The sequence below is a fragment of the Cajanus cajan genome, chromosome 9 (genome assembly GCF_000230855.2).
Source record: "Cajanus cajan strain Asha chromosome 9, NIPB_CcT2T_4, whole genome shotgun sequence".
Taxonomy (NCBI): Eukaryota; Viridiplantae; Streptophyta; class Magnoliopsida; order Fabales; family Fabaceae; genus Cajanus; species Cajanus cajan.
This window is the reverse complement of record NC_138525.1, coordinates 31,565,804-31,592,100: the sequence shown is the minus strand read 5'-3', so window position 1 is coordinate 31,592,100 and position 26,297 is coordinate 31,565,804. Positions and strand designations below refer to the sequence as shown.

General features: G+C 34.3%; 1 long non-coding RNA gene across 1 annotated transcript; it reads left to right on the top strand.

Moving 5' to 3' along the window:
• Positions 1 to 205: 205 nt before the first annotated feature.
• Positions 206 to 1,631, top strand: LOC145951789 (uncharacterized). The gene is made up of 3 exons (XR_014429719.1): positions 206 to 1,227; positions 1,313 to 1,392; positions 1,544 to 1,631. It is a non-coding gene; the product is annotated as an uncharacterized LOC145951789 (long non-coding RNA).
• The last annotated feature ends 24,666 nt before the right edge of the window (positions 1,632 to 26,297 follow it).

The window sequence follows — 26,297 nt, the reverse complement described above, 5'->3', positions numbered from 1 at the left end:
TCCCAAATATAATGTTGTCAATATTCGCATGGACAAAAGATATGTGGCATATGATCCATTTATTATTGCTCATAATGTAAGGCAAGTTTATTATGTCCCATATCCAACATCATGAATAGATAAACGCGGTTGGTGTGTACCAATTAAAACAAAGCCTAGAGGTCGTATAGAATGTCATGTGGAGGACGATGTACCGTACCAAGTAGACCAAGTGTCACACGTCAATGAAGTCATAGAAGTAGAACCTATTTTAGGCTTCCAAGATTCACAAATTCTTGTTGAAGAAGAAGATGAACCATCTGAGATACAACCAGTTCATTTGGAAGAACATATTCAACAAGGGGAATTTGAAGACAATGATTTGGAACAACATTATGATGATGAAGAAGGAGAATTTGAAGACTATGATTCCGAAAAGGACAATGAAGAAATGGAGATGGATAATGAGAATTCTGATTCGTCTGACTAGGATTATAACTATTATAGAAATTGTGAGTAGGCAAATATCATGTTCAATTGTAACATCAATGTTTAATTAATATTTATATAAAACCAATATATATTGTTTCTCGTAGTAATCACTTGATATTTGCATTGTTTTAATTGCTACATAGTATTTAATTATAATGTTTTAAAAACCATTAGGTAACATAATCATGTTTAATTCTATGTTGTGAAATGTTTAAATATTGAATCACCACAATTTGTTAAATTGTTTTTTTTGCAGATAATGGCATCAGGAGGTGCTGATAAGTTTCCCCAATGTCCTTCACTTGGTGGCAACAAAGGAAAAAAGGGGAAAAAACCAAGGTATGTTCTTAGACTACCTAAACAAACAACCCAACCACTTGTAGGTTTAGAGCCCATAATTCCTCAAACTGAAGTCCCTGCACCCATGCCTCACCAAACAGAAGTTGCTACGAGCACACCTCCCCAAACCCAAAATGCTAGAACCATACCTCCTAACACCCAAATTGCTACACCCCCATTACCCCAAACCCAAAATGCTGAACCCACATGCTCCCAAAAATAGAATCAGTTACCTTCTTCTAGAGCTTCACATTGTGAACCTAGTAGCAATGCATCACTAATGTCAGTACCCTCCAGACTTTTTGAAATTCCTACTAGAGATGAAGAGCAAGTGTCCAACAATGATACATCACCATTCAACAATGAAGATCCACCAGCTGGGTCTGTTCTTCCAATGATTGAGCCTTGTAATGATGGGTAAAACTTATAATTTTTGCTTTCTAAATCCTATTTTTTCTTCCCCATCATTGAAATGATTTAATTTTTTTCCCTCATTAATTAGGTTTTATCCAAGCAGAGTAGCATCTAAGGCAATCACATTGACTATTAAGCAACAATTTGTTGAGCCATGGATGACTCGGGGTGCAATGAAGGAAGAACAAAAAGATATCTTCTTTCAGCGTTTTAAGGTACATAATTTGTTTATTATCATTCTGTTCTAAAGGGATTACGTTAAATGCACTAATTTTGTAGTCATGAATAATTTAATTGCTTCTTTATTCTGTTAATGCAGAAAAAAGTTTCATGGAGACCTGAACATGAAGAGAAGATAAAAAAAATATTTCACACAAAAGCATCTCATAGGCTTTCTGAAATGTTCAAGAAAGCTCGTCAAATAAACAAGAAGTCTGATTGGATCTTTGATACAGTTTGGCAGAGTTTGATTACCCAGTGGATGGCCCCAGAGTTTAAAACAAAGAGTATCCAAGCTCAAAAAAATAGAGCATCTGAGAAAGGTGGAAGTCTGCACATAGGTGGCTCCATCACCCATCACGAGCATGCTATGCGGATGGTAATTACATTAAACTAATATATTTTATTTAATATAATTTTAGAAATATAATGATTAACTATTTATACAATTATAGTCACAAGAGTTGGGTCGCCTTCCACATGTTGATGAGTTGTTCCACCAAACTGCTGTATGGAAGCTTACGGGTGATTTTGTTGACCAAAGATCTAAGCGAACATATGTGAGTTATTTTTTTCGTATTATTGCTTTATTCTTTTCAATTCTAATCATCTTTGATAAATGTCACTTCTAAACATCTTTATTTGTGAAATAGGATCAATTTGAGACTATATTTAATCAAGCTAGGTCTAAGGCTGCATCTTGTATGGGAGGTTCTGAAACGTCTTCTATGGACCCAGTTCAGGAAGAAAGACTCCGCAATAAAAGTTGGATTGTTGCTGCTGGTGGGGTTACAGACAAAAGAAGACTTTATGGGGTTGGAAAAGTCATTCCTCCATTGACATTGGTGGATACCTTCACAAATATATCTTCTGCTCGTGCTACTGAAGATTCAGACAAAATTATTCAATTGGAAGAGCATGTCCGTAAGTCTAGGGAGGAGGCTCGTCAATCTAGAGAGGAGGCTCGTCAATCTAGGGAACAAAATGAACGCTTGCAATGCCAGTTTCAATCCCTGTTCAATGCTGTTTTACCTCTCCTACCTTCTGATACACAACATATTTTGCAACAACAAGTGGATCAACAATTTCATGACAACCACGATGACCAACAACCACCACCTACTGGACACTATGGAGATGACTATTAGTTAGATGTTTTTTTTAGATTATGGATCCACAACTATTTAAATATTTTATTATGTATAATTTTATGCAAAAATATTCTTATTTTACACTATGACATGGAAACTAATTATGCATAATTGCTATGGGTATTTAGATTTTAAAGATGTTTGATTTCATATTGTGGTTATAGAATATTTAAAGAAACCTGAGAAGTGATTTTATTAATATTTCTGACAAGGTAAAACTATTTATAAAGATTGGTGTGGAAAGGTAAACAAAACAATTCATGTTATGTTGAAATCAGTTATCTACGGAAATTTTCGTAGGTAAGTTATCTACGGAAATTTCTGTAGGTAACTTATCTACGGAAATTTTTGTAGATAAGTTATCTACGGAAATTTCCATAGGTAAGTTACCTACGGAAATTTCTGTAGGTAACTTATCTACGGAAATTTCCGTAGGTAAGTTACCTACGAAAATTTCCGTAGGTAACTTATCTACGGAAATTTCCATAGGTAACTTATCTACGGAAATTTCCGTAGATAAACTTTTCCGTAGGTAAATTGTATATCCATAGATAAAATTCGTAGATAATGTTATCTACGGAAAATTTTCCGTAGATAACGTTATCTACGACCTTATTATCTACGGATTTTTTTGCGTAGATAATCTGTAGATAATTATCAGTTATCTACGGATTTTCATCATTATCTACGGATTTTTTCTGTAGATAATGCTGATTTTTCTTGTAGTGATTGATCTTTCACTCTTGAATACAGTTCTTGAATTTCTTCTTTCAAGAATTCATTTTCTATCTTTGCACGTCTTGAAATTTCAGAAAATTTCTTTTGAAACACTTTTAATCTTGCTTCTGAAAGTATTCATTTTCTCAAATGTTTTCTTTCTAAAAGATTTTCAAAAAGTTCTCTTAAAAATTATTTTTAATTTCAAAAAGATTGATTTTATAGAATGCAAGACGTGATTCAGTTATAAAGAACAATAACAAAAGTAATCTATTACCTGTGATGGTAATCTGTTACTTACTCTTTAAAATTGAATTAGAAACATAAAACTGTCCCATAATTGCCTTTCATTCTATAGTAATCGGTTATCTCTAGTGGTAATCGATTAACACAATAAAAACTTTGTTTTTCAGTTTGATTCTAAGCAAGAGACTTTGTTTTAATCTTTTACCAACTTCGGTAATCTATTACCTCAAAGAGTACTTTGAAAAACATTTTTCCAGTAATAGACATGGTAATCTATTAACATAGAGGACATTTGAATATCATTTTCCAGTAACAGGTTTGGTAATCTATCTATTACCCTGAATGATAATTTGATTAACATAGTTACCTTGAAAACTCTTGTTTGAATCAAGTCATATTTCTATGTTTAAAAACTTGGTAGTTAATTACCCTTTTCAAGATAATCTATTACTTTATGTTTACTTATGGAAATACTTAAAAAGAAAATTGTTGGTTTCTTTAAAAACTTGACAGGTTCTTGAATTAAGCATTCATTATCATCATCAAACATAAACAAACACACACACAAGCCTATATCTATTACAATGAATACAATATCCTTTTGAATAGGCTCAAACATGATTTATACATTTATATCATCAATCAAGTTAGACATGAAAAACACATAGAAGGGGGGTTGAATATGTGTGTGAGTACGAAGGAATTTTAAAATCTTTTTCGCAAGAGTAATCTTCTTCGTCCAATGCATTTTTAAATACCAGACGGTTATGCAGAATTTGCTTAACACAAGGTTATTACGTTTGAAAGATTTATCGTCTGCTGAGGAAGATGGTTTATAATAATAATTAAAGTTCTTTCATTTTCTTTTCAAGATAGTTTCATTTAAGGATAAGCAATAAATAAAACTTTTTAGTATAATATATTTGTTAAACAAAATTTGTGTCTTCGTCTGAAAAATGGTTTTAATGAAGAATAGATAGTAGACGAAGTCTTTAACATGATTTGTAAATTAAGAAAAATTTGCATTTGAAATATAATAACAATGCAATCATTTTTATACTAGTTCACTCAACTGAGCTATGTCCAGTCTCCTTCAACTGAAGGGTTCCACTAAATATGCAATTGAGTACAAAAGTATTGTCGACCACTTCTGGCCCGTTAACTTCACTCATCAACGCTAGTATCTTCTTATTAGCCTCTTTAGGCTAGCAATGAGTATTATGGACCACCCAGGTCAGAACCACTCCTAGTCCAAGTATTCTCGACCTTTCCAAGCCTTGAGTATTCTAGACCTTCTTTGTCACGACCACTCCTAGTCACGAGTATTCTCAACCACTCCTAGTTGGCTAGCTTCACTCACCAACTCTAGTATTCTTAAACCACTTCTGGTTCCCCAAGTATTCTCGACCACTCCTAGCCCGCCAACTTCACTCACCAGCGCTAGTATATTCTTATCAGCCACTTCTGGCTAGCAGTGAGTATTCTCGACCACCTCCTGGCCCACCAGCTTCACTCACCGGCGTTAGTATTCTCTTATCAGCCACTTCTGGCTAGTAGTGAGTATTCTTTGACAAGCCCCTCCGGGCTTTACAAGTATTCTTTACCTAGCTTCTTCAAGCTCTACAATCATCAACTAGGCAGTTTTGGTTTGAGTGTATGGGTTACTCTCAAGGAGAGGATACATATGTTTTTACACTCACTAAGGTATGCAACCTTAGTCTTTACAACGATTGAGTATTTGGTTTACTCTCATAGAGAGGATACATAAGTTGGTACACTCACTAAGGTTTTGTTCCTAAGATGTACATGTTTGGAACTCCTTAGTTTTCAGAGATGAATACACTATGGCATATTTGACTCTATACACTTTATCTCTGGTTTCGTTGTTTCGTGGGCTTGATATCACTTGGTTAAGCATGCACACATGGAAGCAAACCTTCCAAGGTTTGAGATAGTGATATATATATTGTCTTGTAGGATCTGCCCGTTGCAAGTGTCCATTGAAGCAGATATAGTCGTTCATGACTAGTTTGATCCTTTCATTTAATGCATTTGGTCTTGCATTAAATGTTGCCTCTTATTTTTAGACATTGCATGTATTCTTCTCTATCCTGTTGCCAGTAGTGTTTGAATTTATCTAAGGCCTGGAAATTGTTTGTCTTTTTCTGGTCATGCAGTAGTATAGCTGTTGTCCTTTTCTGAAAAAGTGATGCACTTTTTCTGACATATGCATGCTTTTGCTTTTGCGTGCTTTTCTTCTTCTTCTTTTCTTCATTTAGATCATGCATTTTACGTTGAGAGCTTTTGTGTGGTTGTAGAGGATGCCTTGGTTTGTCTCTTGAGACTTGATTCTTTAATTACTTGTGTGACAGTCTTCATCTTTGTCTATTAGTTCTATGCATCTCAATCTTGACCTATGTCTCAGCGTCTGAGTTTAATGCTTTTCTTTTTCTTTGATCTGGTCAACAATGTGAATAGACAGACATTGTTTTTGTCTGGAGTGTTTCTTATCTTTGTCTCACACTTGGTCTATTTCTTCACGCTGTATTGCAGATTGTTCTTGACACACATTCATCTGATATTGGACTCATAGTCATCTGGTGCACATATTGTATTTTGTCTATTCAGTTTTCTTGAATTGTCTGGTTCTCATGATGTGCCTTCCCTTAACTATTCTTTTGACAGAGTTAACCATCTGGCTTCTTCTAATGTTCGACACCGCTTTCCTTGTTCCAGGTTTAGTCTCGCTTTGGCTTTTCTTCTAATAATCCAATGTCTCTTTCTGGTAGTAGTCCTCATCTGATGTTTGTTGAATGTTCTTCCGTCCGTGAGCAGACCTCATTTTGATGCTTAACTAACCATCATCTGATTCTCGTGTTTAGTTTGCACAGGCTCCATTAATTCTTGCATTTAATGCATATGATCTTGCATTGAATGTTTGCTTGCTGAATCTATGTTTCACGGAGTCTTTTTGTACTGTTTGTTTGCTTCTATATCTAGCATTAATCATGACCTAGATATCTCTGTACTTTCTTGTTGTTGTAGCTATAGAGGCGTTGTTGACTGGTAGGTGTACTTGCTCTGACACATGCGACTTTGATTTTTGGATAAGCACTAGTCTTATTTTGCTCTTCTTTCCTCTTCTATTTTGATGACTTCATGTGTTCTTCTAAGAGTGTGGATCCTAGTTAGTCCTTCTTGTTGTGACTTCAGACGCAATCCAGCCTTCTTGGTTTTCGTCTATGCATTTGAGTCTTCGTCTGGTCCACTTTTCATCGTCCATGGTCTTAAATCATCTAAGGCTTCATTATTTTCCTTCTTATGCTGAGTTTGATTTCGTCGGATCTCCACATCTATTGTCTTGTTAGCTTTTGTTTTTCATTGTGGTTTCTTGTGCTCTTGTCCTTTATTTCCTTTGTATCTGTGTTTGTGGGTGTCTTCGTCTGATGTATTCCCTTGATTTGATCAACCTTTATCCAGTGCTTAGCTCATATCTCTTGGTTCTGGTGTGGACGGTAATACATGTATATTCTTTATTCTTCAGTTTTCCTGTACTCATGTCTTTATCTGAAACACTAACACACTTGTTAGAAATAACAATACGCATTATATTTGTCTCATTCAAAACCTTGTTGGGAATTGCTTTCGTCTTCGTCTGACTTAACAATCAAAACTAAAACTTCTTGAGGAGTCTTCTTGTCATCTCAATGATCTCCATCATCTCCAACAACCTCCCCCTTTTTGGTTTTGATGAGCCAAATAGATGTCTTGTGTGTGCTTGATGATCTTCTTGCAATGCTTCATACAGAAAAGCTTCCAATGACAAGTTAAGTAATACATTGATCATTCATTCATATCATTCAACTCAGCAATTGATCATTCATTTATATCATTCAAATCAGCACTTGATCATTCATAAGCATTATTCATTCGTTCAATTCATTCTTTTCTCACCCTATTTGGCTTAACCAAATCAAATTTAACAGAGAGAAATAATATTTACAATATATAATATAACAAAAATAAAACCATGAATCCAAACAGAACCACATTGATATATAAAACATATTCAGAGTACATTATAGTCACGCCTCTAAGATTCCCTAATGTCATCCAACTTAGCTAACACCGACAGTTCAAATGCAGATAATGGTTTTTCTTCAGGTTCAGGTTCAGCTTCCGCTTCAACATCCATCACTTCATCCTTTACTTTCCATCTTCCTTCATGTTTTGTCACCTTCATCATTTTCAGAGCATGATCCTTCACATTATGAGCCTCCCTAGTCAACTCCATTGCCTCACTTTCCAAAGGTACTTCATAATGAGCCAACACCTTGCTAATAAACATAGCATATGGACACTTGTAGTCCATAAGTCTCTTGGTATTCAGCATTGTGTCTTCCAACACATAAACCCAATCAACTTTGACTCCGTTCTTAAGTGCAGCCATAAAAATCATGTCATCTTCATTGATCTGAGCATGAATGCTCCCTCTTGCAGCCAAAACCCAAACAATACAATAATGTAGTAGCCTATCATCTGTGAAAAGACCACCAACATTATAAGTGACCTTCTTGCTGTTCCTTTTCTTAGCAGCCTTCTCTGCTTCCCAAGCAGATACGTCTCTAAGCATACTTTCAAAGAACACATCTTTATCAATCTTAACACCTTTTTCTTTGAGATTGGCATAATTTGGAACAATACTAGTCTTCTTTAATCCACCCACCTTATCATACACTTATTCAGTCATTGTAATGGTTACACCATTAACCTTAAATACCATAACACGCTCATTATTCTTGCGTAAGTTGCAGTAAAACACATCAACAAGGTCAGAATAATAAAGTCCACTCAGATTAATGAACTTATCTAAACCTTGAGCAAATAGAAAATTTTAAAATCAAAGCCTTCCTTAGTCAGCCAGGAGGGATAAAGTACCTTAGGATAAATGATATCTTTGCAAGAAAAAGATTTGTTGAAAGTTTCCTCTTGAGCCTTAGTTGAGAACCAATGGTGTGAAGATTCTTCCTCGGCTTCAACTTGAGGAGAGAGTTCCTTTTTCTTCTTTATTGAAGACGATTCACCTTGGGTTGGCTTAGAAGGCTTTGAGTATTCACGGTTTGCTCTATGCTTCACTCTTTTGCCTCTTTCAAGATCTTCCATTGTTGATATGAAGAGCACACAAGAGATGGGTTTCGTTTTTGAGAGAATGTGTCTAGGGTTTGAGAGAGAAAATGTGAGATAGAAGGTTTGAATGTGAAAGGTTACACCTTTGGAGGTTTATTTGAGGTTAAAAGGTTCAGAAATGAGGGGTTATTGAGCAATTACGTCGCAGGTAATCAATTATTGTTAGAAAAGAATGGCACAATCCAAGAGGGGAGGGTGAATTGGATTCTATGACCCTTTAAAAATTATCAGAGTATTTAGGATCTTTATTTCACTTAAACTTTTCTAAGACAGAATTTTCAATGAAGTTTCTTCAAAGACTTATTTATAGAAGTATGAATGCTATATGCTTTCTTGATTACAAAATAATGAGGTTCAAATGTAATGCACTAAATTCAGATTAAACCATCAATATTCACACACACATGTTAATCAAGAATTATCTTCTTTAATATTCAACCAAGATATTACTTAAAGTAAAAGATAAAGGTAGAAGCAGATTGCACAAGTCTTTTATACTGGTTCAGCCACTCCACATGTGACCTACATCCAGTCCTCAATCAGCACCTGATCAAGATTTGCTCCACTATCTCAATGAAGAAGGTTTACAAGCACACCACACATGCATATACTTCAACACTAAAGATAACCACTTTCTTGACCCCAAGAAAGCACCCCTTGTAGAAACCCACTACAAGAAACCTTACCACTTGAGAAACCCTTCTCAAGATTTTACAAGTATTCACACAGAATAAAGGAACGAATTCACCTGGAATTCAGAAGCAAATCTTAATCTTCCCTTGTCAAGAATGTGATGATGATGATGATCCTCTTTCAAAGTTTTTCACAAATGTTTTCCTTCTTGGATCTCACAAAGAAAACACTCCAAGATTGTCACAAAGACTCCAGAAAAACTCTTTTCTCAATTTGATTATCAGTTCTAAATCATGTCTGAAGTTTCTAAAAGTTCAAACTATTTATAAAAGTCTCAGACCCAGATAATCGATTATTTTAAAGAATAATCGATTATTTTGTTCTTTAGGTTTTCTGGAAACCAACCAAGAACAATATAATCGATTATTTTGCTGGAGAATCGATTATTCCAGAGTGTCATTTCTGGGATAATCGATTATTTTGGCAAATAATCGATTATTGCAGCAAGGCATCCCATTTTGCCTGTTGTTGGAATAATCGATTATATTTAACGATAATCGATTATTTTGAGTTAGTTTTTAAAACTTCGTTTCAAGTGTCAAAATAACTTTCCAATCTTTTAACTCATCATCATACACTCTCTACTTAGCTTAGATATAGATTTGCTCATGCACACAACATACACAACAAACTAAATCATTCAAAACAATTTATACACTAATCACTATTACATAACATTTTCTTTGACTTTGTTTTTGTGCTTCTAAGTTGTTTTTGTTTGTAGTTGTCCTTGACACACATCTTGTGATCATCAAAACTCCTTTATGCTTCAAGCTCCTCTAAGCTCAACAATCTCCCCCTTTTTGATGATGACAACCCATGACTCAAATCATAACAATTCAAGCTATTGTGCTTCAACCTTTCCAACCATTGTGCCTTTAATTCCAACATTCACAACCTGCACAATACACACACACAAGCACAATACATGCAGAAACAAAAACTATACACACACAACCTTTTCTCCCCCTTTGGCATTATCAAAAACAAATCAAGCTATGAACAACAATTCAGAATAAGCCATATGCATAGATTCAAAACCATTAGCAAAATCACAACTATCATCTATACTCAAAACAGAGTATTATAAGCATCAATCAACCATGACTCAATTTGCTCATAAGACATCAAACTTTCAAAACAGAACATCCACACATATGCTCAAAACCAGAGCATTATAGCATCAGCCAAGCAAAACAAAATATGATGCCACATCCAAATCAACAAATCAGCAAAATAAACTCCAAATTTCACCATAATTCAAATTGTTCAATAACAGAAAGCATTAAAATTGTTCGGAAATTTAAACATTACAACCAAATCGAAAATAATTGTTCAAAAACAGAATTTAAAATCCTAATTAACACTAATGATCAGAAACATAACAAAAATCAATCTTCATCCTCCGGTATGCCAAGGTGAGTCTTGAGCAGTTTCACCTCATGATCAAGCTCATCAAACCTGTCAAGAATACCAGAAAACAAAGATTCATGTCTTCTTGACATTTCCATCACCGCAGCAAGTTTATTTATGATGATTTGCTCAAACGGTGAAAATGGTTTCGGCTCCGCTTCTGGCTCCCTGCCAGGTTCAGCTTCCACCTATGGTGGCTGATCCTCATCGTGTGACGGAACACCGTCTTCATCGGTTGCCGGTTCAGGAGTCGGGGGTACATCTCCTTTGAACACCCCTTTGTCTTCTTGTTTAAGCATCCCTATGTGAAGCAAAAAAGACTTCTCTATCTTGTTCTAAGCATGTAAAATTATTTTTCTTTCCCCTGTTAAATCTACACCTGCATTTTCAAAAATCTTTGACAATAACAGAGCATACAGAATTGGGCCATCTTCCTTCTGCCTTGCCTTCCACATACAATCATTGACGACTGATACCCAATCAATTTTGATTTTCTTTTTAATAACATGCATCAACAGAATGTCATCCCTTGACATTTGAGCATGATTATGTAACTGAGGTTTCAACATCTACGCAATAATGAATGAAATTAAACGGGAATTATTTTTCATACCTCCCGCCAGGAACTTCTCATAGTTGGTGTTCACCGGGTTCCTTTGACAGTCCCAGAAGGTAGTCAACTCTTCAAAATCCCCAAAATTGAACGGTTGGGGTTTCTCTCGTCCAGAACCAATTAGCCCCGCAGCAGCCTTCAACGTTGGCCCGTCCAGCTTAATCATTTTTCCTTTCACCACCGATTGCATGGTGCCCTCATTGCTTGTGGCAAAACAGAGAAATAACCTGATCAGCTCAGGATAATAAGGGCCCTCCATTTTCAAAAACTTGCCCAGTTCTTGGTGCTCTAGAAGGGTTGGGAAACTGAAACCCTCATTCTTAAACCATTCAAGCTTAAGAGTCTTCGGAGGAATGATTCTCCGGCCAGCGTACTACTCAAAGTAGTATTCCTGAGTCTTCTCATCTGGAAACCATTTTGAAATCAGTTGCCCAGAGGGTAGAGGACGTTTTCTCCCCCTCACTTCAAGCTTTTTAGGTCTCTTTGATGAAGATGCCATGAATGGGTATTGAAGAAGATGAAGAAAATGAGAGATTTGAAAGGGTTAGGGTTTGAGAGAAAATGAGAGAAGAGGAGGTTTTAAGAAGTTATGCCCTAACACCTTCTGAGTGGGGGGGGGGGGGGGTTATAGGAGGTTCCAAGGGTTTGGCGCGTATTTAACCGTTTAAACGTTTCAGAAATTTCAAAAACCGCCCAGATAATCGATTATTTATGCAAACAATCGATTATTTGCATCAGCAAAATCCCTTTGAAAACACAATCTGATATAGATAATCGATTATATTCAAGATAATCGATTATTACAGAGGGTAATTTCTCCTAACATTGCCCAGATAATCGATTATTTGCAGAATAATCGATTATTCCAGTGACCTCTTAGATTCCACTTCTCAGATAATCGATTATTTCCCAAGATACTCGATTATTACAGTGACTCTTTAGATTCTTCTTGCCAGATAATCGATTATTCCCCAAATAATCGATTATTCCAATGGCTCTTGGAATTCTTCATGTTCCAGATAATCGATTATTACCCAAATAATCGATTATTAGCATGGGTTTACTTAACATAATCGATTATATTTTAAGATAATCGATTATTCCAGAGAAGTTTTGCTTCTCAGAAATTTTAACCTTTCAAGTTACACCTAGTCTAATTTTCCACTTGAATACTCTTTTCTAAACATCTATATCACTGCATCCTACATCTCTAACTATCACTCTCAAAGCATAATCAATTCAAACATGATTCATTGATTATCCCTAATTCAATTCTTAATTGGTTGAATCTTTCCCTTGGTAGAGGTTTTGTAAAAATATCAGCTAATTGTTTGCTAGTCTCTACAAACTCTACAACACAATCATTCCTTTGAACATGATCTCTTAAGAAGTGGTGTCTTATCTCAATATGTTTTGTCCTAGAGTGCAAAATTGGGTTTTTGGTCAAATTTATTGCACTTGTGTTGTCACACCTCATAGGAATTTTATTCAGCTCAACTCCATAATCTCTTAATTGTTGTTTCATCCAAAGAATTTGAGCACAACAACTTCCAGCAGCTATATACTCAGCCTCAACTGTACTTAAAGCAACACAAGCTTGCTTTTTGCTATGCCATGAAACAAGTGCACTACCTAGTAGGTGAAAAGTTCCACTTGTGCTTTTTCTATCTAGTCTACACCCAGCATAGTCTGAATCTGAGTAGCCTATCAGACTTAGTGAGAATCCCTTTGGATACCACAAGCCTACATTGGTTGTACCTTTCAAATATTTGAGAATTCTCTTCACACTCTTCATGTGAGATTCTTTTGGATTAGCTTGAAATCTTGCACATAGGCACACAACAAATATTATATCAGGCCTACTTGCTGTCAAGTACAAGAGTGATCCAATAATGCCTCTATACTTTTAACTATCAACAGCTATTCCTTTCTCATCTAAGTCAAGATTGCAATTGTTTGATATAGGTGTGGCAACCTCCTTACACCCGTCCATACCAAACTTTTTCAGAAGTTCATTGCAATACTTGCTTTGACTTATGAATATTCCATCATGCATTTGTTTGATTTGTAACCCCAAAAAGAATGTGAGCTCTCCCATCATTGACATTTCAAATTCTCCTTGCATAGTTTTAGAAAATTCTTTGCATAGAGAGGTATTTGTAGATCCAAATACAATATCATCCTCATAGATTTGTACATACATTGTATCATTTTTAAACTTCTTGACAAACAATGTATTATCCACCTTCCCTCTTTCATAGTCATTCTCAATCAAAAATTTGCTTAACCTGTCATACCATGATCTAGGAGCTTGCTTCAAGTCATAGAGTGTCTTTTTGAGCTTGTACACATGATTAGGATTCTTAAAGTCCACAAAGCCTGGTGGTTGTTCCACATACACTTCCTCTTGTATCAACCCATTGAGGAAAGCACTTTTCACATCCATTTGATAAAGCTTGAAATTCTTTATAGAAGAATAAGCAAGAAGTAATGTAATGGCTTCTATCCTTGCTACAGGGGCAAAAGTCTCATCATAGTCAATCCCCTCTTCTTGATTATACCCCTTAGCCACTAGTCTTGCTTTATTTCTTAGAATTATCCCAGATTCATCAAGCTTATTTCTAAAAACCCACTTGGTTCCAATTATTGGATAATCTTTTGGTAATGGAACTAAATACTTTATTTCTTTCAAACTGATTTAGTTCCTCTTGCATGACCATTAACCAATGTTCATCTTTTAGTGCTTCATCAATGCTCTTAGGTTCAACTTGTGACACAAATGCCATAGTGTTGCAAATATTTTTAATAGCACTCCTAGTTGAAACTCCCTTACCAATATTTCCAATTATGTTATCCATTGATAAGTCTCTAGAAGTTTTCCATTCTTTGGGCAATTGTTCACTTGTTTCCCTTGCTTTCTCATGTGATTCATTCTCCTTAGGCTCTTTATTTGGTTCATTTTCCAGTAGGGGTTGATCAAGCAACTCAGTTAAATCTTCAATTTCAGTTTGTCTTGTCTCTTGTTTATTAGACTCATCAAATACCACATGGACAGATTCTTCTACAACTAGAGTTCTCTTGTTATAGATTCTATAAGCTTTACTATTTGTAGAGTATCCTAGAAAGATTGCCTCATCAGCCTTTGCATCAAACTTTCCAAGTTGCTCTTTCCCATTATTCAGCACATAGCACTTGCACCCAAACACTCTAAAGTATGAAATGTTAGGCTTCCTTCCATTGTAACTTTCATAGGGTGTTTTCTTTAATTTAGGCCAGATCAGAACTTTGTTTAACACATGACAAGCTGTTTTAATAGCATCAGCCCAAAAATATATTGGCAAGTTTGTTTCATTTAACATTGTTCTAGCAAGTTCTTCTAAGGACCTATTTTTCCTCTAAAAAATTATGGTTTATACCATGTTCCTTATAGAATTTTTCAAACATTATGTTTTGAAACTCACCTCCATGATCACTTCTTATAGAGGTGATGTTTGAACACTTCTCATTTTGAACAATCTTGGCAAATTTTCTAAAGGCATTAAAAGCATCATTTTTGTTTGCAAGAAACATAACCCATGTGTATCTTGAGTAGTCATCAACAATCACTAAACCATAGTAGTTTCCGCCTAAGCTCATGGTTCTTAAAGGACCAAACAAATCCATGTGAATTAATTGCAAAGGTCTAGTTGTGGAAATCTGATTTTTGCTTTTAAAGCTAGCCTTCACTTGCTTGCCCTTTTGACAAGCATCACATAGTTTGTCCTTACCAAACTTGAGTTTAGGTAGACCAATCACTAATTCTTTCCTACTCAACTTATTCAAATGATCCATATGAATATGTGCAGCTCTCTTATGCCAAAGCCATATGTTTTCTTCTTGAGTTATTAAGCACTTAGTGTTTGAAATTGCTATAGAGTGTTCTAAGTCAAGCATATATATATTGTCAATTCTTTTTCCTATGAATATGATTTCTTTAGTCTTTTTATCACATATCAAGCAACATGTGTTATCAAATTCAATTCTAAAACCTTTATCACTTAGTTGACTTATACTCAGCAAGTTATGTTTCAAACCATCAACAAGCAATACATTCTCAATCAATGTTTGAGAGGAGGGATTACCAACATTGCCATGGCCAAGAATTTTCCCTTTGTTGTTGTCACCATAGGTAACATACCATTCATTCTTCAATTTCAGACTTGAGAATTTTGAAGGATCCCCAGTCATATGCCTTGAGCAGCCACTATCAAGATACCAAAGTAGATTCTTGGCCCTCAAGCATTCCTACAACAAAGATTCAAAGAAAAAATTTAGGTACCCATGTGAAAGGTCCTTGTAGGTTAGTTCTCAGCCTTTGACTCTTTTCAACCCAAACCATCTCTCCATTTGGAACTCCATATTTCCTAGAATAGCAGTTCCTTATTGTATGACCTCTTTTACAACAATAAAAACAGGTTGTTTATCTAGAAAAATTGCTTTTAAATTTTCTGAAATTTTGGTTTTTCACAAAAGCTTCTTTCTTTGACTTAAATGGCATGCTCATGCTTTGATTAAAACCAAGTCCACTCCTATCAAAAGTGTTTCTTTGTTTTCCCAAAAGAATATTTAAATTTTCATTTCCATTAGTGAACTTTGCAAGAGTGGATTTTAAATCAGCATTTTCTTTTTCAAAATTCTTGCAATTTCCACAAACATCTTTTGAGGAGGTGGAGTTTTCACAATGAGCTTCACTAAAGTTAAACATAGTTTGAAGATTTTCATGCTCATGTTTCAAATCCTCAAGCTCTTGTTCAGCTTTAATTAAAGCATTTTCATACTATTTCAACTTTTTTTCAGCTTTGAATTCAATGCATCCCATTTTACAGCTTCTTTATGAATTTGTATAAAAGCTTCTTGGAGTTGGTCATAATCCAGATTTGATTCAAGGTCAGAGTCACTTACAATTGTGTCTTGGTCAGTTCCAGCCATCAAGCACAAGTTGTTCTCCTCACATTCAGATTCGTCACTTGTTGTGCTTGAGTCATTATCTTCCCAAGCAATGAAGGCTTTCTTCCCTTTTCCATTTCTCTTGCTTTTCTTCTCCTCTTGTTGCTTCTTCAAGAGGTTTGGACACTCATCTTTCATGTGTCCCTGTTTTCCACATTCAAAGCAATTGAAGGAGGATGTGCTTGCTTCCTCTTTCTTGTTTGTCTTCTTATTGAATTTGTAGGGGGAATTTTTCTTTCTACTTATGAATTTTCTGAACTTCTTCACCAGCAAATTGAAGTTCTCAGTCTCGGAATCATCGGAGCTTGATTCTTCACACACCTCTTTTCCTTTGGCAGATTTCAAGGCTTTCAATGACACTCCTTTGCCTTTCTTATCCTGTTGCTCATGTTCATCAAATATGTGCAGCTTTTGCTCATGCTCTCTCAGCTTCCCAAAGAGAGTAGCAAGTGTCAAGGAGGTCAAATCCTTTGATTCTTCAATGGCTGTCACCTTTGCTTGCCATGATCTGTCCAAGCATTGCAGCACTTTCAAATTTAGCTCTTCTTTCTCAAATTTCCTGCCAAGGTCAACAAGGTGATTTATCAAGTGTGTAAATTTTTTTTGAAAATCAGAAATAGATTCACCATTTTGCATTCTAAACAGCTCATATTCTCTAATGAGAGTATGCTTCCTAGATCTCTTTACATCACTTGTTCCTTCATGAGTGACTTGCAAAGTGTCCCACATTTCTTTAGCAGATATGCATTGTGAAATTCTAAAAAATTCATCAATAGACAATGCAGATGTTATGATGTTTTTGGCTCTTTTATCATGTTGGGCTCTTTTCTTTTCCTCATCACTCCACTCCAATGTTTTTCTTTAAGCTCATCACCATCTTTTTTCATAGGGATATAGGGTCCACTTTCTATTGCATCCCATACAGTAATATCAATAGCTTCAATGAAAATTCTCATCCTAATTTTCCAGTAGACATAATTTTCACCATTGAAAACAGGAGGTCTATGAATAGACACACCTTCACTATAGGGTAGGTTGTTATTGGCCATTTTTGAAATCTTGAATAACTCTCAAGAACCTTGCTCTAGAAACCAATTGTAAGAAAAGAATGGCACAATCCAAGAGGGGGGGTGAATTGGATTCTATGACCCTTTAAAAATTATCAGAGTATTTAGGATCTTTATTTCACTTAAACTTTTCTAAGACAGAATTTTCAACGAAGTTTCTTCAAAGACTTGTTTATAGAAGTATGAATGCTATATGCTTTCTTGATTACAAAATAATGAGGTTCAAATGTAATGCACTAAATTCAGATTAAACCATCAATATTCACACACATATGTTAATCAAGAATTATCTTCTTTAATATTCAACCAAGATATTACTTAAAGTAAAAGATAAAGGTAGAAGCAGATTGCACAAGTCTTTTATACTGGTTCAGCCACTCCACATGTGACCTACATCTAGTCCTCAATCAGCACTTGATCAGATTTGTTCCACTATCTCAATGAAGAAGGTTTACAAGCACACCACACATGCATATACTTCAACACTAAAGATAACCACTTTCTTGACCCCAAGAAAGTACCCCTTGTAGAAACCCACTACAAGAAACCTTACCACTTGAGAAACCCTTCTCAAGATTTTACAAGTATTCACACAGAATAAAGGAACGAATTCACCTGGAATTCAGAAGCAAATCTTAATCTTCCCCTTTCAAGAATGTGATGATGATGATGATCCTCTTTCAAATTTTTTCACAAACGTTTTTCTTCTTGGATTTCACAAAGAAAACTCTCCAAGATTGTCACAAAGACTCCACAAAAACGCTTTTCTCAATTTGATTATCAGTTCTAACTCATGTCTGAAGTTTCTAAAAGTTCAAACTATTTATAAAAGTCTCAGACCCAGATAATCGATTATTTTAAAGAATAATCGATTATTTTGTTCTTCAAGTTTTTTGAAAACCAACCAAGAACATTATAATTGATTATTTTGCTGGAGAATCGATTATTCCAGAGTGTAATTTCTGGGATAATCGATTATTTTGGCAAATAATCGATTATTGCAGCAAGGCATCCCATTTTTCCTGTTGCTGGAATAATCGATTATATTTAACGATAATCGATTATTTTGAGTTATTTTTTAAAACTTCGTTTCAAGTCTCAAAATAACTTTCCAATCTTTTAACTCATCATCATACACTCTCTACTTAGCTTAGATATAGATTTGCTCATGCACACAACATACACAACAAACTAAATCATTCAAAACAATTTATACACTAATCACTATTACATAACATTTTCTTTGACTTTGTTTTTATGCTTCTAAGTTGTTGTTGTTTGTAGTTGTCCTTGACACACATCTTGTGATCATCAAAACTCCTTTATGCTTCAAGCTCCTCTAAGCTCAACAATTATTACCTGTGGTAATCAATTATCTCAACTATCTGAGAAGGGTTTTTAGTCTCTAGGTTTAGGGTAATCGATTACTATATGTGGTAATCAATTATCATAGTAGGCATCTAACAAAGAATGTAATTTTTCACCAGGGTAATCGATTTTCTTGAGCAATAATCGATTAACACGATGATGTTTGACCATTTTTCACCGATTTTCTCAATGGTAATCAGTTAACTCGAGTGGTAATCGATTATCACATAGAGTAAGCAGTTTTCTAGTGTAATTTTTGATCCTAAGTATGAAAAATTTAAAACTCATGCATATTTCAATCATACAAATATGGTTTGCATACAAGATTCACATAATTAACAGATACAAAAGTATATATTGAGATTTAGGCAAGATTATACTCACTAACGATACCAAGATTATTCTTAGTTTGTAATACCTTTCCTTTGGTAGTGGCTTTGTGAATATATCAGCCAATTGATTTTCTGAATCAATGAACTCAATATTGCAATCACCTTTTTCCACATGATCTCTTATAAAATGATGTCGGATCTCAATATGCTTTGTTCTTGATAATTGGATTCTTTGAGATGTTGATAGCACTTGTATTGTCACATTTCAATGGAATGTGATCTAGCTTCAATCCATAGTCTTGAAGTTGATGCTTGATCCATATGGATTGTGCACAATAACTACCAGCTGCTATGTATTCAGCTTAAGCTTTAGAAAGTGCTACACAAGCCTGTTTCTAGTTATCCCAAGATACAAGACACTCTCCAAAATTATGACATGTACCACTAGTGCTTTTTCTATCTAACCTGCAACCTATAAAGTCAGAGTCAGAAAATCCAATTAAGGAAGGAGATGTACCTTTAGGATACCACAATCCTACATTGAGAGTTCCTTTAAGATACTTCATGATCTTTGTCACATCTTTCAAGTGTGATTCCTTAGGAGCAGATTGAAATCTAGCACATACACACACACTAAACATTATATCTGGTCTACTTGCTTTGAGATATAAGAGAGATCCAATGATTCCTCTATATCTTGATTCTTCTTCTTCCCTGCAACATCATTATCTAGATAACAGTTAATGGACATAGCGATGTTTGAACTAACAAAATATCTTTTGAGGCTCTCTTTATGAAAAGAGTTTTGTCAACATTGCCTCTATGAAAGTCATGAGACAAGAGAAACTTGCTCAGCCTTTCATACCATTGTCTAGGAGCTTGTTTAAGCCCATACAATGCCTTTTTAAGCTTGTATACATGTTTAGGAAACTTTCAGTCAATAAAACTAGGGGGTTGGGATACATACACTTCTTCTTCAATAAAGCCATTTAAAAATGAACTTTTGACATCCATTTGATACAATTTGAAGTCATAAACACATGCAAATGCAAGAAAAAGCCTTACAGCTTCTAGTCTAGCTACTGGTGCATAGGTTTCATCATAATCAATTCCTTCTTGTTGATTATAACCCTTAGCAACTAATCTAGCTTTATTTTTTACTATTACACCATCCTCATTTAGTTTATTTCTAAATGCCGATTTTGTTCCTATGAAATTCATATTTTTATTGGAGGGAACTAAGTCCCATACATTGTTTCTCTTAAAATGATTCAGTTCATCATGCATAGCCATTAGTCAAAATTCATCTTTTAAAGCATGTTCAACACATGATGGTTCAACTTGAGAGACAAATTCCATATCATCACAAAAAAGATTAAGAGTATGTCGAGTAGAGACTCCCTTATCTGTATCACCTATGATGTTGTCCAGAGAAAGATCTCTAGGTTTCTTCCATTCTTTAGGTAGAGCAGTCCAAGAGTTGGTGTAGGTTGTTGTTGTTGCTTTTTTCTTTTCTCTTCTTGTTGTGTTTCATTATTACCTGTCTCATCCTCATCATTAAGCAAACTTCCCTTCTTGAGGGTGTTAATTTCATCAAATTTAACATGTATAGATTCTTCTACAACTAAAGATCTCTTGTTAAAGATCCTATATGCCTTACTAGTTGTAGAGTATCTAATAAAGACACCTTCATCAGCCTTGGCATCAAACTTTCCAAGAGTTTCTTTGCCATTATTCAGAATAAAACACTTACAACCAAACACTTTAAAATGTGAAATGCTAGGCTTTCTATCTTTGTAAAGCTCATATGGTGTTTTCTTTAAAAAGGGTCTTATCACAAATATTCTATTTAGAAAATAACATGTAGTATTTACTACATCGGCCCAAAAATATTTTGGTAAATCATTTTCATTTAACATGGCTCTTTCTAGCTCTATTAGAGATCTATTTTTTCGTTCTACAACTCTATTTTGTTGAGGAGTTCTAAGAGTAGAAAAATTGTGATTTATCCCATGTTTTTCAAAAAAATTTTAAAACTTTTCATTTGAAGTTCACCACCATGATCACTTCTCAAAGATTTACTTTTCAAATCCTTTTCATTCTGAATTCTTTTCGCAATAATTTTGAAGGTTTTGAAAGCATTGTCTTTATGAGATAGAAATGAAACCCATGTGAACCTAGAAAAATCATCTAGCATGACAAAGCCATATATGTTGCCACCTAAACTCATGGTTCTTGATGGTCCAAACAAATCCATGTACAAAAGTTCAAGCGGTCTAGAAGTAGAAACAATGTTCTTATTTTTAAAAGTTGTTTTAGATTTCTTTCCCCTTTGACATGCATCGCATAGTCCTTCTTTTAAGAAATTGATTTTAGGCAGCCCTTCCACTAGATTCTTAGATGCAAGTCTATTTAGTTGATCTACATTTATATGAGCAATGCGTCTATGCCATAACCATGTTAAGTCATCATTGGAGGAAAGAAATGTTATATAGGATGCATTATTATCTAAGTCTAAGATGTATATGTTGTTAATTCTCTTACCAACAAATAGTGTTTCATTGGTTGACTTATCACACACCAAACAACATTCATTATTAAAGGAGACATTGAAATTTTTGTCACAAAGTTGGATAATACTAAGAAAATTATATTTCAGACCTTCAACATATAGAACATCTTCAATAAGGGTATTAGAGGAGTTACCAATAGTAATCGTTCCTACTATTTTGCCTTTGTTGTTATCTCCATATGTTACTGTTTCACTTTCTCTTTCTTGTAGGCATACAAACTTGCTTTTGTCCCCTGTCATATGTCTTGAGCAGCCACTATCCATATACCACATTGTTTGCTTGGCTCTCAAGCACAACTCATTGTCAACTTCATGATTAGCCATGAGACATAGATTGGCTTTTTCTTCACTATCTGTCTCACTAGAAGTTATTGAGTCATTTTCTTCCCATGCTATGTAAGCCTTCTTCTTCTTTGATCTGAACTTAGATTTCTTTTCCTCATCTCCTTGCTTCTTTAGGTTGGGGTAATCAACCTTCATGTGTCCAGCTTTGCCACATTCAAAGCACATGTATTTAGGAGAGGAGTTGTCACTTCTTCTGAAGAATTTCTTTTGTTTTAAGGAATTCCTTTTGTTTTTCTTCCCTTTCATGAACTTCTAGAATTTCCTTACCATCAAATTCGATTCTTCTTGTTCAGATTTGTCCTCATTACTGCTGTCTTCTTCTTCACTTGAAGAGTTTTCCAGCTTTAGTTCAAGACCCTTGAATTTCTTATCTTTCTGTTCTTCTTCATCCATTCTTGTCATGTCCATCTCATATTCTCTAAGCTTCCCAAATAACTTAGCACTTGTCATTTGAGTTAGATTCTTAGATTCAGTTATTGTTGTCACCGTAGGTTTCCATCTCCTATTTAGTGACTTTAGGACCTTGACATTTACTTCTTCATTGAAGATTTTTCCCAAGCCTTTCAAGTGGTTGATAATATGTGTGAACCTCTTTTGCATATCCATGATGGTTTCTCCTTGTTTCATTCTGAAAGTCTCATTCTTGGATGAGTGTTCTTTCTAGCACGTCTAACTTTAGGAGTACCTTCATGTGTCACTTGAATCAAGTCACACGCTTCTTTAGCTATTGTACAAGCTGAAGTTCTACAAAGTTCATCAGAGCTTAATGTAGAATGTATAATGTTCAATGCCTTTGCATAATTTTCAGCCCTTTTAATCTCATTTTGATCCCAACTATCAAAAGGTTTCTCTATTTCTATTCCATTTTCAGTTTTAGTATGAATTTTGTATTCAGTAACCACAGCTTGCCATATGCTTCTATGAACATATTGCATAAAGATTTTCATTCTAACTTTCCAAAAGGGGTAATTATCCCCACAAAAGATAGGAAGTCTGTTTATAGAGGCACCTTCAACAAATGGTAATTGATTACCATCCATTTTAGGAGTTTTATGGATCTAACTTGACTAATTTTCAAATTCTAAGCTCTTGATACCAATTGTTGGTCCCAATGTGTTAGAATCTAGAAGAGGGGTTGAATAGATTCTATCATAAGATAACTCTCTTTTCGTATAATTCTTGAAAAACAACCTATCAAGAATCTAAAATACAACCTTTATGCAATTTGAATAACAGAGAACAATAGATTACAAGGACATACTACTAGGGTCTAGTCAGAATAACTAAGTTGTGCAAGATACATCTCATGCACACAATGAGCGAGACTGAGACTTACAAACCGAGCTATCCCCAAGGACTAATCCCCAAGCTTTTACACAAGGGAACCTTCCCTAGCGGTGTATTCCATATTGTACCCTTAAAAACATTTATGCAAATGATGCATGTAAATCAAGACTATGAATTCTCATATCACATTATCATGTCTTATTATCATATAACATCATCATGTCGTTCCACCATATTAATTTTTCTCACATCACATACTCATCAATTATATTCATTAAAGGATAATATTGAATAACACAAGAAATTCACATCATTGCATATCATAGATCACAAGAGAGAAGTAACATAAGATTTATATTGCACCAATAGAATTCATCAAACAAAGAAGGAAAGAAGCATAATATGGAAACTAAGGCTCATCCCTAGATTAGGCGCTTAGCGCAAAGCTTCTAGAGAGTAATCTTAACTCTTTGGTTGAGCCACACTAAGCGTGGAATCTCATGGTCAGCCTGGGCCACGCTAAGCCTCAGGCTCACGCTTAGCCTGAGGATCACTGACAACATTATCAGCTTTCTGTTACCTTGACGCTTAGCGCCATAAATGACGCTTAGCATGGTTTCTACGATTAGAAACTCTGTAGCTTGTGATTTTTGTTTTAACATCCAATCTTCAATCTATTTATACAATCGGTTAAAGTGTTCTACATCATGTAATAAACATTAAAAATACTACAATTTACTCAAAAAATTACATCTTTCAATCATCCTCTCTTACAACTACCAATGTATTCCCTTAGGGTTCCCATAGAAACCCATAGAGATCTCAAATCATACAATTGAAATTCTAAAACTAAAATTAATCATTCATTCAAGTAATTCATACAATTAACTACATACAAGAAGAACAACAAGTGAAACAGACACAATTGGGGAAAACCCCTTATACATGAGCATACAACAAACACAGGATTGGGGCCAATCCCACTACCCAACATACATTCCCACACCCAGAGCGAGGTTTCTCACTCCCCCTTACCTGGTTGAGTAGAAAAAGATGAACGATTAACTCTAGGGTGGTTTCCTCCTCCTTTCAGTTCTCTAAGCTTTGAAGCGTAATCGCGTATATGAGAAAAATGTAAACTGTAAAATTGATCAACTTTCTCTTTTTTTTTTTCTTTTTAAAACTTAACATCCCTTTAACCCTTTAGTAAAAGTGTGAACCATGGTTATCAAAAATAAGTTCCCTTCCCTTATTATTAACAATAAAATATATAACCTTTAATTATAAAATCACACAATATATATATATATATATATATATATATATATATATTTGTATAAAAAAATTACTAATAATTACTAATTTCAAAATATTTAATTATCACAAATATAGTTAAATAATAATAAAATAAATATTAATCATCTCTTATTTATAAAAATAAAATATCAAAATTATTAATAAAATACCTATATGTTTTATAAAAATAGGGTGTTACAAAGGGCTAGGGTCAATGTGTATGAATTAAAATAATTAATGTGTTTCTATGAAAGTTTGAGGAAATGATAATTAAATCTCATTGGGTGTCATGCCTATTTCTTTTAATTGATTTATTTTAGAATCTACTTGTTGAATGAGGATCCATGAGGAATGGCTGATGCTATTAGCTAATAAATTGAGATATTAATGTGTAGTAATGCATAAGGAATTAGCTAAAATGGTGTATCCTAGTGTGCAAAAATGTTAATGATATCATTGGTGAATTTACAATAAGATGGGGGTATTAAATGAGTAATAATAATGGATAATATTATGATGAATGATGGTAATTAAGGTTTGATGCTAGTGTTCTTATGATTGAGATATTATGATAATGATGTTATAATGATAAATGATATATTATGTGATGAAAGTGTATAATAATAATTATGTGCATATGAGAATGAATTGATGTGTGAATTATATTGATGTATGATGTATTGAGTTGCTATGAGTAATATATTGGGATGTGATGATACATTTAAATGTTAGCGTGTGATGGTATGTTCATATTATGATAAATACTATAAAGAGATATGGTAAATAAGTCTAGTGTTGTGGACTAACACTCGAGGAGTTGAGCATTGTATGTTGTTTTATTGTTTGTGTGTGGCTATCCTTATGCTTGGTATATGCTATTATGGATGAGATGTATTCTCACTCCTTGTGTTTGTATTTTTTGTGTTTGGGTTGAACGTCATGTGCAAGAATAAAGCAAGTACAAGACGATGGATTTGGGGAAGGAGAATTATAAAGAGAGGTTTTGCATTAATAGTATTACATTGGGGATGAGTTTTAGGATTAGTAGTGGTTTAATAGTTGAATTTCTATTTCAATGTGTATTTTATTACCATAACTTTATTGATTTAAGAGGTTGTTCTCATTTCTTTTGAAATAATGCTTTATATGTTTTATTTTAAATGATGAATAAAGATGTGAACTCTTGTACAAGTTTTATGAAATGAATTATTATAATTATTTTAGTTTCTAGAAATTTTGTTTATTTAGTAAATCTTTTGGGATAGAAGGGTGTCATATTTAGTGGTATCAAAATAGGTAGGTTCATCCAACAAATGTGTTATATGTATGCCATGTTTTTGTGTGTACTCTAAAATTGTATATTTTATGTTGATATTTTAAGTTATTGTGCACTTTTATATTAATAAAAAAAGTTATGGTGGGGAAGAACGATTTCATTTTAGTTGTTGCCTTGTAGGCGTTAGCTTAGGTGATGGGGAAACCCTAACTATTAAGCTAATTTTTGTCTCTGATGTTGTCTTAAATGCCTTTGAAAATTTCTAATAGGAGTTTTGTAATGAGTTATATTGTTTGCCTTGGAGT